Source organism: Neocloeon triangulifer, unplaced genomic scaffold (assembly GCF_031216515.1).
Source record: "Neocloeon triangulifer isolate White Clay Creek 2 clone unplaced genomic scaffold, ASM3121651v1 ptg000013l, whole genome shotgun sequence".
NCBI lineage: Eukaryota > Metazoa > Arthropoda > Insecta > Ephemeroptera > Baetidae > Neocloeon > Neocloeon triangulifer.
In genome coordinates, this window is record NW_026775555.1 from 24832 (window position 1) to 41720 (window position 16889).

The 16889-nt window shown below is 41.7% G+C and overlaps 1 long non-coding RNA gene across 4 annotated transcripts in view; it reads right to left on the reverse strand.

Annotated features, from left to right (window-relative positions):
- Nucleotides 1–1226: 1226 nt before the first annotated feature.
- LOC132198649 (uncharacterized) overlaps nt 1227–16889 on the reverse strand; it is a 45018-nt gene continuing 29355 nt past the window's right edge. For 3 of the 4 annotated variants that reach the window (XR_009442002.1, XR_009442001.1, XR_009441999.1), the window contains 10 exons: nt 10811–10945; nt 9044–9178; nt 6901–7045; nt 6542–6686; nt 6193–6327; nt 4768–4902; nt 4419–4553; nt 2646–2780; nt 1576–1713; nt 1227–1394 (listed from right to left, as the gene is read on the reverse strand). This is a non-coding gene — a long non-coding RNA (uncharacterized LOC132198649). The remainder of the gene's footprint in view (nt 1395–1575; nt 1714–2645; nt 2781–4418; nt 4554–4767; nt 4903–6192; nt 6328–6541; nt 6687–6900; nt 7046–9043; nt 9179–10810; nt 10946–16889) is intronic. The other variant, XR_009442000.1, reaches the window with a different exon arrangement.

The window sequence follows — 16889 nt, forward strand, 5'->3', positions numbered from 1 at the left end:
CAGACACTTAGGGGCCGAGTTATAAACGACTTGACCCATATTCAAAAATTTTTTAAAAAAAATTTCGAATAAACTGAATGAAAAGGGCACTTTAGGGAACAATTTGGTCCATCTCGATCGGATATGGTATCCGTTTTGACCTCAGACAATTAGGGGCCGAGTTATAAACGACTTGACCCATATTCAAAAATTTTCGAATAAAAATTTTGAATACACATTTTAATCACACTTTTTCATTGCTGCTTTGTCAATTTTTGCCAGCGATGGTGGCCAGAGCAGCGTGCCCGAATTCGAGGGTTCGTATGTACCGCACCCTCGCTCCCTGTACTTTCCAATCGTACTTCGTACTGCTGTCCTTCTCGCCTGCTATTAAGAATTTATTTACCACTCAGATCTATATTTACATTGCTCCGCATCCTCAATTTCTGCCTTTGCTATAATACGCGTCGATTTCTCGTTATGTATTTTTTTGCTGCCAGCTGACTGGTTTTGCGCATTTCGGCGGGAAACAGGCAGCTGCGCAGCCACGTACCCACCCCTTTTCACATTTTCCCTTTGTCCGTGCAAAAAGTTCATAGTGTCGTGACTCCGCTTCTTGCACAGACCGTCCGTGCTAATAGTTTATTGTGTCGTGGATTTGCTCACGGACCGTCCGTGCAAATAGCTTTTATAGCACTTTTTTGCTAATTTCCACGGACCGTCCGTGTAAATAGAATTACTCCCCTCGAATACCCGACTAATTCGACCCCAAATTAACGGCCACCCTAGTTAACCCCCATTAGGCGACAATTTAAAGACAACGCCCCCTTTTTCCGACTAAAATTCAACCCCATAATTAACGGCCACTTTTGCTTCCTCGAATTCCCAACTAATTCGACCCCAAAATAACGGCCGTCTCCGTTTACCCCGATGTAGCCTGTAGCCCTCAAAATAAAAACCACACCCCCTTTTTCCACGATTTTCCGACATTCGGGGCCATAAATTACCCTTACCTCTCGCTTTTCTTCGTCGTGGGGCTTCCTTTTGGTGCGCATCGTCGGCGTACTGACTACTTTTCCTTGTTTTCATTTCGCAGCAGAGCAGTTCGTTCCGTGTTTCCTGTTGATGATTCAAGATTTCAATACTATCACAAGGCAATAAGATGTGTCTCACTGAAGGGACAAGAATGGAACTGTAAAATGGGTTCTTTGAATAAATAAATGGGAAAATAAATATCACAAGTACACTGAAGTTTTTATATAATCTCAACTTATTTTATTATTTCAAAGAAACATTGCTGATATAGCCAAATGCACAAAAATTCAATAAAATAATAGCTTTTGACGTCTGTGAGATAATAAATCGTTGGACATGATGAGCTGATTGGTGGGCATCCGGAGTTTGTGGAAAATCGCCTGTGAAAAATTAAAGGTAGTTAGAAAATAGACAGCAAAAACAATTATGTAAAAAATAGTGTGGCAAAGGTCCCCTTAAAATTTTGGGAAGGAGTGTGTTATCTATAGCTATATCCTTCTAACTATAGCCAGAAGGATATCAAGAAACAGAAAAAAAATTCAGTTTACCCAAACAACTTACTAAAGAGGCAGCCCGACACCTTATCCAAGGCGTAAGGGTGAACGAGGGTTAAAGATGGACCAGGCATACTTTAAAAATTAGAGGGGTTACTTGGTGGGCACTTGGTGAAATGTCAAGGAAGCGCAAGAGGAATGTCACCTTTTAAAAAAATAAAAATTAAAAGTGATTTCAGCATAGTTCATGCTAAAGCGTAAATAACGGACGTAGCGCCTTGAGGGTTAAAAAGGCCAAGGCACCCCTTGAAATTTTGTAAGGGATTGAGGATGTTGGTCAGGAAGAGAGAGAAGGCAAAGATGGGAGAGTTGAAGGTCACTTAGAAATTAAATAGAAAATAAATATAAAATTAACTTACAAAAATATTAAGCCGGCTGCTTTACTCGATGTGCGTGGGTTGTTGAGGGTGGATTGAAAGTGAGGCACGCTTTGCAAATGATGTTGCTGCTCGGTGGGCTTGCATGGCTTGCTGAAAGACCAAAGAAGGGCCAGAGGAACGTCACCTATTAAAATAATAATAATTAAAAGCGATTCAAACAGGAGACGAGCGAAGGAGAAAAAGGTGGACGACGAGCCGAGTGGGACAAACAGGCCAAGGCACCCCTTGAAATTTTGTAAGGGATTGAGGATGTTGGTCAGGAAGAAAGAGAAGGCAAGGAAGGAAGATTAGAAGGTCACCCAGTAATTTAATCACAAATAAATCTAAAATTAATGTGAAAAGGAATGAGCCATCTACGTTAATCTGGGTTTAGGGGGTGGATTAGGGTGGAATTAGTGCAAGGCATGCTTTGAAAATGATGGGGCTGGTGCGAGGGCATGCAAGGATTGGTGAAATGTCAAGGAAGCGCGAGAGGAACGTCACCTATTAAAAAAATAAAAATTTAAAGTGATTTCAGCATAGTTCATGCTAAAGCGTAAATAACGGACGTAGCGCCTTGAGGGTCAAAAAGGCCAAGGCACCCCTTGAACATTTGTAAGGGATTGAGGATGTTTGTCAAGAAGAGAGAGAAGGCAAAGATGGGAGAGTTGACGGTCACTTAGAAATTAAATAGAAAATAAATATAAAATTTACTTACAAAAATATTAAGCCGGCTGCTTTACTCGATGTGCGTGGGTGGATTGAAAGTGAGGCACGCTTTGCAAATGATGTTGCTGCTCGGTGGGCTGGCATGGCTTGCTGAAAGACCAAAGAAGGGCCAGAGGAACGTCACCTATTAAAAAAATAAAAATTAAAAGCGATTCAAACAGGAGACGAGCGAAGGAGAAAAAGGTGGACGACGAGCCGAGTGGGACAAACAGGCCAAGGCACCCCTTGAAATTTTGTAAGGGATTGAGGATGTTGGTCAGGAAGAAAGAGAAGACAGGAAGGAAGATTTGAAGGTCACCCAGTAATTTAATCACAAATAAATCTAAAATTAATGTGAAAAGGAATGAGCCATCTACGTTAATCTGGGTTTAGGGGGTGGATGAGGGTGGAATTAGTGCAAGGCATGCTTTGAAAATGATGGGGCTGGTGCGTGGGCATGCAAGGATTGGTGAAATGTCAAGGAAGCGCGAGAGGAACGTCACCTATTAAAAAAATAAAAATTTAAAGTGATTTCAGCATAGTTCATGCTAAAGCGTAAATAACGGACGTAGCGCCTTGAGGGTCAAAAAGGCCAAGGCACCCCTTGAAATTTTGTAAGGGATTGAGGATGTTGGTCAGGAAGAGAGAGAAGGCAAAGATGGGAGAGTTGAAGGTCACTTAGAAATTAAATAGAAAATAAATATAAAATTTACTTACAAAAATATTAAGCCGGCTGCTTTACTCGATGTGCGTGGGTGGATTGAAAGTGAGGCACGCTTTGCAAATGATGTTGCTGCTCGGTGGGCTTGCATGGCTTGCTGAAAGACCAAAGAAGGGCCAGAGGAACGTCACCTATTAAAAAAATAAAAATTAAAAGCGATTCAAACAGGAGACGAGCGAAGGAGAAAAAGGTGGACGACGAGCCGAGTGGGACAAACAGGCCAAGGCACCCCTTGAAATTTTGTAAGGGATTGAGGATGTTGGTCAGGAAGAAAGAGAAGGCAGGAAGGAAGATTTGAAGGTCACCCAGTAATTTAATCACAAATAAATCTAAAATTAATGTGAAAAGGAATGAGCCATCTACGTTAATCTGGGTTTAGGGGGTGGATGAGGGTGGAATTAGTGCAAGGCATGCTTTGAAAATGATGGGGCTGGTGCGTGGGCATGCAAGGATTGGTGAAATGTCAAGGAAGCGCGAGAGGAACGTCACCTATTAAAAAAATAAAAATTTAAAGTGATTTCAGCATAGTTCATGCTAAAGCGTAAATAACGGACGTAGCGCCTTGAGGGTCAAAAAGGCCAAGGCACCCCTTGAAATTTTGTAAGGGATTGAGGATGTTGGTCAGGAAGAAAAAGAAGCCAAGGAAGGAAGATTTGAAGGTCACCCAGTAATTTAATCACAAATAAATCTAAAATTAATGTGAAAAGGAATGAGCCATCTACGTTAATCTGGGTTTAGGGGGTGGATGAGGGTGGAATTAGTGCAAGGCATGCTTTGAAAATGATGGGGCTGGTGCGTGGGCATGCAAGGATTGGTGAAATGTCAAGGAAGCGCGAGAGGAACGTCACCTATTAAAAAAATAAAATTTTAATGTGATTTCAGCATAGTTCATGCTAAAGCGTAAATAACGGACGTAGCGCCTTGAGGGTCAAAAAGGCCAAGGCACCCCTTGAACATTTGTAAGGGATTGAGGATGTTTGTCAAGAAGAGAGAGAAGGCAAAGATGGGAGAGTTGAAGGTCACTTAGAAATTAAATAGAAAATAAATATAAAATTTACTTACAAAAATATTAAGCCGGCTGCTTTACTCGATGTGCGTGGGTGGATTGAAAGTGAGGCACGCTTTGCGCATGATGTTGCTGCTCGGTGGGCTTGCATGGCTTGCTGAAAGACCAAAGAAGGGCCAGAGGAACGTCACCTATTAAAAAAATAAAAATTAAAAGTGATTTCAGCATAGTTCATGCTAAAGCGTAAATATAGGACGTAGCGCCTTGAGTGTCAAAAAGGCCAAGGCACCCCTTGAACATTTGTAAGGGATTGAGGATGTTTGTCAGGAAGAGAGAGAAGGCAAAGATGGGAGAGTTGAAGGTCACTTAGAAATTAAATAGAAAATAAATATAAAATTTACTTACAAAAATATTAAGCCGGCTGCTTTACTCGATGTGCGTGGGTGGATTGAAAGTGAGGCACGCTTTGCAAATGATGTTGCTGCTCGGTGGGCTGGCATGGCTTGCTGAAAGACCAAAGAAGGGCCAGAGGAACGTCACCTATTAAAAAAATAAAAATTAAAAGCGATTCAAACAGGAGACGAGCGAAGGAGAAAAAGGTGGACGACGAGCCGAGTGGGACAAACAGGCCAAGGCACCCCTTGAAATTTTGTAAGGGATTGAGGATGTTGGTCAGGAAGAAAGAGAAGGCAGGAAGGAAGATTTGAAGGTCACCCAGTAATTTAATCACAAATAAATCTAAAATTAATGTGAAAAGGAATGAGCCATCTACGTTAATCTGGGTTTAGGGGGTGGATGAGGGTGGAATTAGTGCAAGGCATGCTTTGAAAATGATGGGGCTGGTGCGTGGGCATGCAAGGATTGGTGAAATGTCAAGGATGCGCGAGAGGAACGTCACCTATTAAAAAAATAAAATTTTAAACTGATATCAGCATAGTTCATGCTAAAGCGTAAATAACGGACGGAGCGCCTTGAGGGTCAAAAAAACCAAGGCACCCCTTGAAATTTTGTAAGGGATTGAGGATGTTGGTCAGGAAGAAAGAGAAGGCAAGGAAGGAAGATTAGAAGGTCACCCAGTAATTTAATCACAAATAAATCTAAAATTAATGTGAAAAGGAATGAGCCATCTACGTTAATCTGGGTTTAGGGGGTGGATGAGGGTGGAATTAGTGCAAGGCATGCTTTGAAAATGATGGGGCTGGTGCGTGGGCATGCAAGGATTGGTGAAATGTCAAGGAAGCGCGAGAGGAACGTCACCTATTAAAAAAATAAAAATTTAAAGTGATTTCAGCATAGTTCATGCTAAAGCGTAAATAACGGACGTAGCGCCTTGAGGGTCAAAAAGGCCAAGGCACCCCTTGAAATTTTGTAAGGGATTGAGGATGTTGGTCAGGAAGAAAGAGAAGGCAAGGAAGGAAGATTTGAAGGTCACCCAGTAATTTAATCACAAATAAATCTAAAATTAATGTGAAAAGAAATGAGCCATCTACGTTAATCTGGGTTTAGGGGGTGGATGAGGGTGGAATTAGTGCAAGGCATGCTTTGAAAATGATGGGGCTGGTGCGTGGGCATGCAAGGATTGGTGAAATGTCAAGGAAGCGCGAGAGGAACGTCACCTATTAAAAAAATAAAATTTTAATGTGATTTCAGCATAGTTCATGCTAAAGCGTAAATAACGGACGTAGCGCCTTGAGGGTCAAAAAGGCCAAGGCACCCCTTGAACATTTGTAAGGGATTGAGGATGTTTGTCAAGAAGAGAGAGAAGGCAAAGATGGGAGAGTTGAAGGTCACTTAGAAATTAAATAGAAAATAAATATAAAATTTACTTACAAAAATATTAAGCCGGCTGCTTTACTCGATGTGCGTGGGTGGATTGAAAGTGAGGCACGCTTTGCGCATGATGTTGCTGCTCGGTGGGCTTGCATGGCTTGCTGAAAGACCAAAGAAGGGCCAGAGGAACGTCACCTATTAAAAAAATAAAAATTAAAAGTGATTTCAGCATAGTTCATGCTAAAGCGTAAATATAGGACGTAGCGCCTTGAGTGTCAAAAAGGCCAAGGCACCCCTTGAACATTTGTAAGGGATTGAGGATGTTTGTCAGGAAGAGAGAGAAGGCAAAGATGGGAGAGTTGAAGGTCACTTAGAAATTAAATAGAAAATAAATATAAAATTTACTTACAAAAATATTAAGCCGGCTGCTTTACTCGATGTGCGTGGGTTGTTGAGGGTGGATTGAAAGTGAGGCACGCTTTGCAAATGATGTTGCTGCTCGGTGGGCTTGCATGGCTTGCTGAAAGACCAAAGAAGGGCCAGAGGAACGTCACCTATTAAAAAAATAAAAATTAAAAGTGATTTCAGCATAGTTCATGCTAAAGCGTAAATATAGGACGTAGCGCCTTGAGTGTCAAAAAGGCCAAGGCACCCCTTGAAAATTTGTAAGGGATTGAGGATGTTTGTCAGGAAGAGAGAGAAGGCAAAGATGGGAGAGTTGAAGGTCACTTAGAAATTAAATAGAAAATAAATATAAAATTTACTCACAAAAATAATAAGCCGGCTGCTTTACTCGATGTGCGTGGGTTGTTGAGGGTGGATTGAAAGTGAGGCACGCTTTGCAAATGATGTTGCTGCTCGGTGGGCTTGCATGGCTTGCTGAAAGACCAAAGAAGGGCCAGAGGAATGTCACCTATTAAAATAATAATAATTAAAAGCGAATCAAACAGGAGACGAGCGAAGGAGAAAAAGGTGGACGACGAGCCGAGTGGGACAAACAGGCCAAGGCACCCCTTGAAATTTTGTAAGGGATTGAGGATGTTGGTCAGGAAGAGAGAGAAGGCAAGGAAGGAAGATTTGAAGGTCACCCAGTAATTTAATCACAAATAAATCTAAAATTAATGTGAAAAGGAATGAGCCATCTACGTTAATCTGGGTTTAGGGGGTGGATGAGGGTGGAATTAGTGCAAGGCATGCTTTGAAAATGATGGGGCTGGTGCGTGGGCATGCAAGGATTGGTGAAATGTCAAGGATGCGCGAGAGGAACGTCACCTATTAAAAAAATAAAATTTTAAAGTGATATCAGCATAGTTCATGATAAAGCGTAAATAACGGACGGAGCGCCTTGAGGGTCAAAAAAACCAAGGCACCCCTTGAAATTTTGTAAGGGATTGAGGATGTTGGTCAGGAAGAAAGAGAAGGCAAGGAAGGAAGATTAGAAGGTCACCCAGTAATTTAATCACAAATAAATCTAAAATTAATGTGAAAAGGAATGAGCCATCTACGTTAATCTGGGTTTAGGGGGTGGATGCGGGTGGAATTAGTGCAAGGCATGCTTTGAAAATGATGGGGCTGGTGCGTGGGCATGCAAGGATTGGTGAAATGTCAAGGAAGCGCGAGAGGAACGTCACCTATTAAAAAAATAAAATTTTAATGTGATTTCAGCATAGTTCATGCTAAAGCGTAAATAACGGACGTAGCGCCTTGAGGGTCAAAAAGGCCAAGGCACCCCTTGAACATTTGTAAGGGATTGAGGATGTTTGTCAAGAAGAGAGAGAAGGCAAAGATGGGAGAGTTGAAGGTCACTTAGAAATTAAATAGAAAATAAATATAAAATTTACTTACAAAAATATTAAGCCGGCTGCTTTACTCGATGTACGTGGGTGGATTGAAAGTGAGGCACGCTTTGCGCATGATGTTGCTGCTCGGTGGGCTTGCATGGCTTGCTGAAAGACCAAAGAAGGGCCAGAGGAACGTCACCTATTAAAAAAATAAAAATTAAAAGCGATTCAAACAGGAGACGAGCGAAGGAGAAAAAGGTGGACGACGAGCCGAGTGGGACAAACAGGCCAAGGCACCCCTTGAAATTTTGTAAGGGATTGAGGATGTTGGTCAGGAAGAAAGAGAAGGCAGGAAGGAAGATTTGAAGGTCACCCAGTAATTTAATCACAAATAAATCTAAAATTAATGTGAAAAGGAATGAGCCATCTACGTTAATCTGGGTTTAGGGGGTGGATGAGGGTGGAATTAGTGTAAGGCATGCTTTGAAAATGATGGGGCTGGTGCGTGGGCATGCAAGGATTGGTGAAATGTCAAGGATGCGCGAGAGGAACGTCACCTATTAAAAAAATAAAATTTTAAAGTGATATCAGCATAGTTCATGCTAAAGCGTAAATAACGGACGGAGCGCCTTGAGGGTCAAAAAAACCAAGGCACCCCTTGAAATTTTGTAAGGGATTGAGGATGTTGGTCAGGAAGAAAGAGAAGGCAAGGAAGGAAGATTAGAAGGTCACCCAGTAATTTAATCACAAATAAATCTAAAATTAATGTGAAAAGGAATGAGCCATCTACGTTAATCTGGGTTTAGGGGGTGGATGAGGGTGGAATTAGTGCAAGGCATGCTTTGAAAATGATGGGGCTGGTGCGTGGGCATGCAAGGATTGGTGAAATGTCAAGGAAGCGCGAGAGGAACGTCACCTATTAAAAAAATAAAAATTTAAAGTGATTTCAGCATAGTTCATGCTAAAGCGTAAATAACGGACGTAGCGCCTTGAGGGTCAAAAAGGCCAAGGCACCCCTTGAACATTTGTAAGGGATTGAGGATGTTTGTCAAGAAGAGAGAGAAGGCAAAGATGGGAGAGTTGAAGGTCACTTAGAAATTAAATAGAAAATAAATATAAAATTTACTTACAAAAATATTAAGCCGGCTGCTTTACTCGATGTGCGTGGGTGGATTGAAAGTGAGGCACGCTTTGCAAATGATGTTGCTGCTCGGTGGGCTGGCATGGCTTGCTGAAAGACCAAAGAAGGGCCAGAGGAACGTCACCTATTAAAAAAATAAAAATTAAAAGCGATTCAAACAGGAGACGAGCGAAGGAGAAAAAGGTGGACGACGAGCCGAGTGGGACAAACAGGCCAAGGCACCCCTTGAAATTTTGTAAGGGATTGAGGATGTTGGTCAGGAAGAAAGAGAAGGCAGGAAGGAAGATTTGAAGGTCACCCAGTAATTTAATCACAAATAAATCTAAAATTAATGTGAAAAGGAATGAGCCATCTACGTTGATCTGGGTTTAGGGGGTGGATGAGGGTGGAATTAGTGCAAGGCATGCTTTGAAAATGATGGGGCTGGTGCGTGGGCATGCAAGGATTGGTGAAATGTCAAGGAAGCGCGAGAGGAACGTCACCTATTAAAAAAATAAAAATTTAAAGTGATTTCAGCATAGTTCATGCTAAAGCGTAAATAACGGACGTAGCGCCTTGAGGGTCAAAAAGGCACCCCTTGAAATTTTGTAAGGGATTGAGGATGTTGGTCAGGAAGAGAGAGAAGGCAAAGATGGGAGAGTTGAAGGTCACTTAGAAATTAAATAGAAAATAAATATAAAATTTACTTACAAAAATATTAAGCCGGCTGCTTTACTCGATGTGCGTGGGTGGATTGAAAGTGAGGCACGCTTTGCAAATGATGTTGCTGCTCGGTGGGCTTGCATGGCTTGCTGAAAGACCAAAGAAGGGCCAGAGGAACGTCACCTATTAAAAAAATAAAAATTAAAAGTGATTCAAACAGGAGACGAGCGAAGGAGAAAAAGGTGGACGACGAGCCGAGTGGGACAAACAGGCCAAGGCACCCCTTGAAATTTTGTAAGGGATTGAGGATGTTGGTCAGGAAGAAAGAGAAGGCAGGAAGGAAGATTTGAAGGTCACCCAGTAATTTAATCACAAATAAATCTAAAATTAATGTGAAAAGGAATGAGCCATCTACGTTAATCTGGGTTTAGGGGGTGGATGAGGGTGGAATTAGTGCAAGGCATGCTTTGAAAATGATGGGGCTGGTGCGTGGGCATGCAAGGATTGGTGAAATGTCAAGGAAGCGCGAGAGGAACGTCACCTATTAAAAAAATAAAAATTTAAAGTGATTTCAGCATAGTTCATGCTAAAGCGTAAATAACGGACGTAGCGCCTTGAGGGTCAAAAAGGCCAAGGCACCCCTTGAAATTTTGTAAGGGATTGAGGATGTTGGTCAGGAAGAAAGAGAAGGCAAGGAAGGAAGATTTGAAGGTCACCCAGTAATTTAATCACAAATAAATCTAAAATTAATGTGAAAAGGAATGAGCCATCTACGTTAATCTGGGTTTAGGGGGTGGATGAGGGTGGAATTAGTGCAAGGCATGCTTTGAAAATGATGGGGCTGGTGCGTGGGCATGCAAGGATTGGTGAAATGTCAAGGAAGCGCGAGAGGAACGTCACCTATTAAAAAAATAAAATTTTAATGTGATTTCAGCATAGTTCATGCTAAAGCGTAAATAACGGACGTAGCGCCTTGAGGGTCAAAAAGGCCAAGGCACCCCTTGAACATTTGTAAGGGATTGAGGATGTTTGTCAAGAAGAGAGAGAAGGCAAAGATGGGAGAGTTGAAGGTCACTTAGAAATTAAATAGAAAATAAATATAAAATTTACTTACAAAAATATTAAGCCGGCTGCTTTACTCGATGTGCGTGGGTGGATTGAAAGTGAGGCACGCTTTGCGCATGATGTTGCTGCTCGGTGGGCTTGCATGGCTTGCTGAAAGACCAAAGAAGGGCCAGAGGAACGTCACCTATTAAAAAAATAAAAATTAAAAGTGATTTCAGCATAGTTCATGCTAAAGCGTAAATATAGGACGTAGCGCCTTGAGTGTCAAAAAGGCCAAGGCACCCCTTGAACATTTGTAAGGGATTGAGGATGTTTGTCAGGAAGAGAGAGAAGGCAAAGATGGGAGAGTTGAAGGTCACTTAGAAATTAAATAGAAAATAAATATAAAATTTACTTACAAAAATATTAAGCCGGCTGCTTTACTCGATGTGCGTGGGTTGTTGAGGGTGGATTGAAAGTGAGGCACGCTTTGCAAATGATGTTGCTGCTCGGTGGGCTTGCATGGCTTGCTGAAAGACCAAAGAAGGGCCAGAGGAACGTCACCTATTAAAAAAATAAAAATTAAAAGTGATTTCAGCATAGTTCATGCTAAAGCGTAAATATAGGACGTAGCGCCTTGAGTGTCAAAAAGGCCAAGGCACCCCTTGAACATTTGTAAGGGATTGAGGATGTTTGTCAGGAAGAGAGAGAAGGCAAAGATGGGAGAGTTGAAGGTCACTTAGAAATTAAATAGAAAATAAATATAAAATTTACTCACAAAAATAATAAGCCGGCTGCTTTACTCGATGTGCGTGGGTTGTTGAGGGTGGATTGAAAGTGAGGCACGCTTTGCAAATGATGTTGCTGCACGGTGGGCTTGCATGGCTTGCTGAAAGACCAAAGAAGGGCCAGAGGAATGTCACCTATTAAAATAATAATAATTAAAAGCGATTCAAACAGGAGACGAGCGAAGGAGAAAAAGGTGGACGACGAGCCGAGTGGGACAAACAGGCCAAGGCACCCCTTGAAATTTTGTAAGGGATTGAGGATGTTGCTCAGGAAGAGAGAGAAGGCAAGGAAGGAAGATTTGAAGGTCACCCAGTAATTTAATCACAAATAAATCTAAAATTAATGTGAAAAGGAATGAGCCATCTACGTTAATCTGGGTTTAGGGGGTGGATGAGGGTGGAATTAGTGCAAGGCATGCTTTGAAAATGATGGGGCTGGTGCGTGGGCATGCAAGGATTGGTGAAATGTCAAGGATGCGCGAGAGGAACGTCACCTATTAAAAAAATAAAATTTTAAAGTGATATCAGCATAGTTCATGCTAAAGCGTAAATAACGGACGGAGCGCCTTGAGGGTCAAAAAAACCAAGGAACCCCTTGAAATTTTGTAAGGGATTGAGGATGTTGGTCAGGAAGAAAGAGAAGGCAAGGAAGGAAGATTAGAAGGTCACCCAGTAATTTAATCACAAATAAATCTAAAATTAATGTGAAAAGGAATGAGCCATCTACGTTAATCTGGGTTTAGGGGGTGGATGAGGGTGGAATTAGTGCAAGGCATGCTTTGAAAATGATGGGGCTGGTGCGTGGGCATGCAAGGATTGGTGAAATGTCAAGGAAGCGCGAGAGGAACGTCACCTATTAAAAAAATAAAATTTTAATGTGATTTCAGCATAGTTCATGCTAAAGCGTAAATAACGGACGTAGCGCCTTGAGGGTCAAAAAGGCCAAGGCACCCCTTGAACATTTGTAAGGGATTGAGGATGTTTGTCAAGAAGAGAGAGAAGGCAAAGATGGGAGAGTTGAAGGTCACTTAGAAATTAAATAGAAAATAAATATAAAATTTACTTACAAAAATATTAAGCCGGCTGCTTTACTCGATGTGCGTGGGTTGTTGAGGGTGGATTGAAAGTGAGGCACGCTTTGCAAATGATGTTGCTGCTCGGTGGGCTTGCATGGCTTGCTGAAAGACCAAAGAAGGGCCAGAGGAACGTCACCTATTAAAAAAATAAAAATTAAAAGTGATTTCAGCATAGTTCATGCTAAAGCGTAAATATAGGACGTAGCGCCTTGAGTGTCAAAAAGGCCAAGGCACCCCTTGAACATTTGTAAGGGATTGAGGATGTTTGTCAGGAAGAGAGAGAAGGCAAAGATGGGAGAGTTGAAGGTCACTTAGAAATTAAATAGAAAATAAATATAAAATTTACTCACAAAAATAATAAGCCGGCTGCTTTACTCGATGTGCGTGGGTTGTTGAGGGTGGATTGAAAGTGAGGCACGCTTTGCAAATGATGTTGCTGCTCGGTGGGCTTGCATGGCTTGCTGAAAGACCAAAGAAGGGCCAGAGGAATGTCACCTATTAAAATAATAATAATTAAAAGCGATTCAAACAGGAGACGAGCGAAGGAGAAAAAGGTGGACGACGAGCTGAGTGGGACAAACAGGCCAAGGCACCCCTTGAAATTTTGTAAGGGATTGAGGATGTTGGTCAGGAAGAGAGAGAAGGCAAGGAAGGAAGATTTGAAGGTCACCCAGTAATTTAATCACAAATAAATCTAAAATTAATGTGAAAAGGAATGAGCCATCTACGTTAATCTGGGTTTAGGGGGTGGATGAGGGTGGAATTAGTGCAAGGCATGCTTTGAAAATGATTGGGCTGGTGCGTGGGCATGCAAGGATTGGTGAAATGTCAAGGATGCGCGAGAGGAACGTCACCTATTAAAAAAATAAAATTTTAAAGTGATATCAGCATAGTTCATGCTAAAGCGTAAATAACGGACGGAGCGCCTTGAGGGTCAAAAAAACCAAGGCACCCCTTGAAATTTTGTAAGGGATTGAGGATGTTGGTCAGGAAGAAAGAGAAGGCAAGGAAGGAAGATTAGAAGGTCACCCAGTAATTTAATCACAAATAAATCTAAAATTAATGTGAAAAGGAATGAGCCATCTACGTTAATCTGGGTTTAGGGGGTGGATGAGGGTGGAATTAGTGCAAGGCATGCTTTGAAAATGATGGGGCTGGTGCGTGGGCATGCAAGGATTGGTGAAATGTCAAGGAAGCGCGAGAGGAACGTCACCTATTAAAAAAATAAAAATTTAAAGTGATTTCAGCATAGTTCATGCTAAAGCGTAAATAACGGACGTAGCGCCTTGAGGGTCAAAAAGGCACCCCTTGAAATTTTGTAAGGGATTGAGGATGTTGGTCAGGAAGAGAGAGAAGGCAAAGATGGGAGAGTTGAAGGTCACTTAGAAATTAAATAGAAAATAAATATAAAATTTACTTACAAAAATATTAAGCCGGCTGCTGTACTCGATGTGCGTGGGTGGATTGAAAGTGAGGCACGCTTTGCAAATGATGTTGCTGCTCGGTGGGCTTGCATGGCTTGCTGAAAGACCAAAGAAGGGCCAGAGGAACGTCACCTATTAAAAAAATAAAAATTAAAAGCGATTCAAACAGGAGACGAGCGAAGGAGAAAAAGGTGGACGACGAGCCGAGTGGGACAAACAGGCCAAGGCACCCCTTGAAATTTTGTAAGGGATTGAGGATGTTGGTCAGGAAGAAAGAGAAGGCAGGAAGGAAGATTTGAAGGTCACCCAGTAATTTAATCACAAATAAATCTAAAATTAATGTGAAAAGGAATGAGCCATCTACGTTAATCTGGGTTTAGGGGGTGGATGAGGGTGGAATTAGTGCAAGGCATGCTTTGAAAATGATGGGGCTAGTGCGTGGGCATGCAAGGATTGGTGAAATGTCAAGGAAGCGCGAGAGGAACGTCACCTATTAAAAAAATAAAAATTTAAAGTGATTTCAGCATAGTTCATGCTAAAGCGTAAATAACGGACGTAGCGCCTTGAGGGTCAAAAAGGCCAAGGCACCCCTTGAAATTTTGTAAGGGATTGAGGATGTTGGTCAGGAAGAAAGAGAAGGCAAGGAAGGAAGATTTGAAGGTCACCCAGTAATTTAATCACAAATAAATCTAAAATTAATGTGAAAAGGAATGAGCCATCTACGTTAATCTGGGTTTAGGGGGTGGATGAGGGTGGAATTAGTCCAAGGCATGCTTTGAAAATGATGGGGCTGGTGCGTGGGCATGCAAGGATTGGTGAAATGTCAAGGAAGCGCGAGAGGAACGTCACCTATTAAAAAAATAAAAATTTAAAGTGATTTCAGCATAGTTCATGCTAAAGCGTAAATAACGGACGTAGCGCCTTGAGGGTCAAAAAGGCCAAGGCACCCCTTGAAATTTTGTAAGGGATTGAGGATGTTGGTCAGGAAGAGAGAGAAGGCAAAGATGGGAGAGTTGAAGGTCACTTAGAAATTAAATAGAAAATAAATATAAAATTTACTTACAAAAATATTAAGCCGGCTGCTTTACTCGATGTGCGTGGGTGGATTGAAAGTGAGGCACGCTTTGCAAATGATGTTGGTGCTCGGTGGGCTTGCATGGCTTGCTGAAAGACCAAAGAAGGGCCAGAGGAACGTCACCTATTAAAAAAATAAAAATTAAAAGTGATTTCAGCATAGTTCATGCTAAAGCGTAAATAAAGGACGTAGTGCCTTGAGTGTCAAAAAGGCCAAGGCACCCCTTGAACATTTGTAAGGGATTGAGGATGTTTGTCAGGAAGAGAGAGAAGGCAAAGATGGGAGAGTTGAAGGTCACTTAGAAATTAAATAGAAAATAAATATAAAATTTACTCACAAAAATAATAAGCCGGCTGCTTTACTCGATGTGCGTGGGTTGTTGAGGGTGGATTGAAAGTGAGGCACGCTTTGCAAATGATGTTGCTGCTCGGTGGGCTTGCATGGCTTGCTGAAAGACCAAAGAAGGGCCAGAGGAACGTCACCTATTAAAATAATAATAATTAAAAGCGATTCAAACAGGAGACGAGCGAAGGAGAAAAAGGTGGACGACGAGCCGAGTGGGACAAACAGGCCAAGGCACCCCTTGAAATTTTGTAAGGGATTGAGGATGTTGGTCAGGAAGAAAGAGAAGGCAAGGCAGGAAGATTTGAAGGTCACCAAGTAATTAAATCACAAATAAATCTAAAATTAATGTGAAAAGGAATGAGCCATCTACGTTAATCTGGGTTTAGGGGGTGGATGAGGGTGGAATTAGTGCAAGGCATGCTTTGAAAATGATGGGGCTGGTGCGTGGGCATGCAAGGATTGGTGAAATGTCAAGGATGCGCGAGAGGAACGTCACCTATTAAAAAAATAAAATTTTAAAGTGATATCAGCATAGTTCATGCTAAAGCGTAAATAACGGACGGAGCGCCCTGAGGGTCAAAAAAACCAAGGCACCCCTTGAAATTTTGTAAGGGATTGAGGATGTTGGTCAGGAAGAAAGAGAAGGCAAGGAAGGAAGATTAGAAGGTCACCCAGTAATTTAATCACAAATAAATCTAAAATTAATGTGAAAAGGAATGAGCAATCTACGTTAATCTGGGTTTAGGGGGTGGATGAGGGTGGAATTAGTGCAAGGCATGCTTTGAAAATGATGGGGCTGGTGCGTGGGCATGCAAGGATTGGTGAAATGTCAAGGAAGCGCGAGAGGAACGTCACCTATTAAAAAAATAAAAATTTAAAGTGATTTCAGCATAGTTCATGCTAAAGCGTAAATAACGGACGTAGCGCCTTGAGGGTCAAAAAGGCACCCCTTGAAATTTTGTAAGGGATTGAGGATGTTGGTCAGGAAGAGAGAGAAGGCAAAGATGGGAGAGTTGAAGGTCACTTAGAAATTAAATAGAAAATAAATATAAAATTTACTTACAAAAATATTAAGCCGGCTGCTTTACTCGATGTGCGTGGGTTGTTGAGGGTGGATTGAAAGTGAGGCACGCTTTGCAAATGATGTTGCTGCTCGGTGGGCTTGCATGGCTTGCTGAAAGACCAAAGAAGGGCCAGAGGAACGTCACCTATTAAAAAAATAAAAATTAAAAGTGATTTCAGCATAGTTCATGCTAAAGCGTAAATATAGGACGTAGCGCCTTGAGTGTCAAAAAGGCCAAGGCACCCCTTGAACATTTGTAAGGGATTGAGGATGTTTGTCAGGAAGAGAGAGAAGGCAAAGATGGGAGAGTTGAAGGTCACTTAGAAATTAAATAGAAAATAAATATAAAATTTACTCACAAAAATAATAAGCCGGCTG